This window comes from Amblyraja radiata, chromosome 8 (genome assembly GCF_010909765.2).
Source record: "Amblyraja radiata isolate CabotCenter1 chromosome 8, sAmbRad1.1.pri, whole genome shotgun sequence".
NCBI lineage: Eukaryota > Metazoa > Chordata > Chondrichthyes > Rajiformes > Rajidae > Amblyraja > Amblyraja radiata.
The window spans coordinates 8049914-8053424 of NC_045963.1; positions in this window are offsets into that span (position 1 = coordinate 8049914).

The following is a 3511-nucleotide window of genomic DNA, read 5'->3' on the forward strand; positions in this document are numbered from 1 at the left end:
GTGTTTTTTCTTGATTCTTTTGGCATCTAAAAAGTTTCAAAGTGATAAATCTGGCTGTAAAATTTTAAAATCACCCATGGTTCTCAAGTGGGTTTTTACATACAAAAAGAAAACGCCTCTGAAGCAAAATTTACAGCCAGATTTATTACTTCTGAGACTTTTTAGATACCAAAGGAATCAAGAAAACCCACAAATAATGCCTTACTGTTGATGCAATGCAGTGAGCAAATGCGACAATTCCCAATATTTCCAATAGGGAGGTTTCACGGCAGTCGGGTCACGACCCATGACCCGTAGTGTTGCTACGCTACTCCAAATGGATTACACACGATGAACTGCAGGTAGGCACTTACCATTGTTTCCAGCGTAGCGGGCCCATTAAAACTCGCTGAAATTGTCAATTTTTGCTCTGTAACTAATTATGGAAATCGGGATAAGCGTGTGAGACATTTAGCCTACTTTAGAATTCCAAAAGTGAGGAGAAATGATGGTAGATAGAAGCGAGAGCAGCAGAATACCCAGAAGGGACAACAACAGCCAGAGTGTTTAGCAAACATTGGCCGTTTGCTCACTGTATTTCATCAACTAAGGCATTATTTGTGTTTTTTCTTGATTCCTTTGGCATCTAAAAAGTTTCAGAAGTGATAAATCTGGCTGTAATTTTTTTAAATCGCCCATGGTTCCCAAGTGGGTTTTTACATACAAAATGTAGGTATGTTGCAAAACGTACCTGAAGCGTCGCTGAAAATCTGTCGCTGCGGGTGTGCGCGATTTTGGGCCGTTTAGAAGGGGGCGAGTTTAAAACGCGATTTTCCCTAGACTGTTCAAATCGAGGATGTTCAGCCTAGTTAATTATTAACGAAAAATCGCTGGAAGATTCCGTCGCTTTAGCTATTATTACTTTTAAGGGCTTTATCTAATTGTTATAGTAGTTAAAAAATTAACCTCTAAACTCGCGACCGCCGGCAACGGCCGGATCTCATACAGGGAACAATAGAAGGTAGGCTGTTTATTTTTACATTAAAAAGGGCTTCTTAAGATCCATTTATACAAAGTTTAATGTTGCGAGTAGCTAATTTTGGGCCCATTATATCCCGCAGTATTTTTCTGGGCATTTGAGGGCACAAATCTACCACAATGTGAACGTTCTAAACCAGCGCGTTCACAGGATCCCACTAGAAAGCTGATTTAAATGGACTTTAATTTACAGCAATTAAACACTAAATTCCTTCCATTTGGCCTATAAATTAATGTAAATGAGATTTAAAAATCATGTTTTATTGTGAATTATTTGTGAATATTATTTGGACACTTAGGCTATTTAAATATGTTAATCATTTATTAAGAAATGGATAGATGTTTAGATCTAGTAATTGAAGTTTGAAATTAGCTACAATTGGGTAACTAACTAATTATATGCTTTAATTTCAGGTCATCCAAGTAAGATTATTTTACATTTGTTTCAGAATGCTTCAATCTATGATAACTGAAAATTTCATTCAGTTCTCTTAATTTTTAAGAAGGTTGTGGGCTTTTGACTGTCCACGATCACAGCTTTTTTGTTATGTCCATAGAAAATCAATAGGGAACAAGATGCTAATTTCCGAGTATGAAAATGGCCATAACTTTTTAAATACTTGAGATATGAAAGTGAATTAGGTGTCAAATTAAACTTCTTTTTATGCTTTATCTGATGGGATAAATTGCAGACTTGATTTTTAAAATCTCAAAATTTTGTAACATTGCTACAAAATGAAAACGCATCTGAAGGAAAATTTACAGCCAGATTTATCACTTCTGAGAATTTTTAGATACCAAAGGAATCAAGAAAAAAACACAAATAATGCCTCATGTTAAAACCCACCCGAGAACCATGGGCGATGAAATGCAGTGAGCAAACGCGATAATTCCCAATATTTTCAATTCCGATATCTGCACAGCCAATGTTTACCAAGCACTTTAGCTGCTGTTGTCCCTTCAGTTCTCGCTTCTCTATAGGGTGATTTCACGAAAGGTCACTGGAGCGTAAATCCCCACTCACGTGACCGAAAATTTTAACTGGGGGACAAGCGTCAATTCCGGTACATGTTAGTGGATGGGAAAACACGCACTTTCACACCCGTTAAAAACATCGAAAACGGCCAGGTTTTGAGCTGCAATTAAGTGAGCCGGTCGGGGTGACCGCGAGGAACAGTGACCTAAATTTACAGTCCAAAAAAAAGATAGAAACTAAGGTAAATACAAGAGCGAGCTGAAGGTGTAAAAAAGGCGGAAGTGCTAGCGGACTTTTTTCTTGGAGATTTAAAGATCCAAAATATCGGGAATTATCGCGTTTGCTCGCTGCATTTCATCAAAAGTGGCATTATTGACTTTTTATCTTTATTCATTTGTTATATGAAAAGTATTAAAAGTTAGAAACCCGTCAGTAAAATTGCAAAATCGCCCATGGTTCTCGGGTGGGTTTTAACATGCAAAATGAACACGCTTCTGAAGCTACATTTACCATTTAAATAATCGTAAGCTCTCAATGCGTTTGGAAATCAATTTTACTCAGATGCAAGTTTACGATTATTTAAATGGTAAATGGAGCTTCAGAAGCGTTTTCATTTTGCATGTTAAAACCCACCCGAGAACCATGGGCGATTTTGCAATTTTACTGACGGGTTTCTAACTTTTAATACTTTTCATATAACAAATGAATAAAGATAAAAAGTCAATAATGCCACTTTTGATGAAATGCAGCGAGCAAACGCGATAATTCCCGATATTTTGGATCTTTAAATCTCCAAGAAAAAAGTCCGCTAGCACTTCCGCCTTTTTTACACCTTCAGCTCGCTCTTGTATTTACCTTAGTTTCTATCTTTTTTTTGGACTGTAAATTTAGGTAGCTGTTCCTCGCGGTCACCCCGACCGGCTCACTTAATTGCAGCTCAAAACCTGGCCGTTTTCGATGTTTTTAACGGGTGTGAAAGTGCGTGTTTTCCCATCCACTAACATGTACCGGAAGTGACGCTTGTCCCCCAGTTAAAATTTTCGGTCACGTGAGTGGGGATTTACGCTCCAGTGACCTTTCGTGAAATCACCCTATACCTTCATTTCGCTTCACATTTGGAATTCTGAAGTTGGGTACGTGTCTCTCACACTTACCCCAACGTCCACAATTTTTTTCAGCGCAAAAAATCAAAATTTTGGCGGTTTTTAACAGGTAGGAAAGCACGCGTTTCTAGCATTAATAACATATACCGGAAGTGACGGATGTCCTCCAGATGGATTGAGCGGCTCTGTGCGTCAAGCCCTATGACCCAGTGACCTTACGTGCAACCCCCCTATACACAATGATGTTGCCTGACTTGCTTGGTAGTATTTAATTTGGAAATGACCTGAAGCCACTGTTGGAGAATGTTCTTCGAAAGACGATGCGCTGTGCGTCCGGCCACGGCGGCTGCGGTTACTCGGCGCTGGTGGAAGACTGTTGCTGGGTAATGGCGGACGGCGGCGGTTGCTAGGCGCT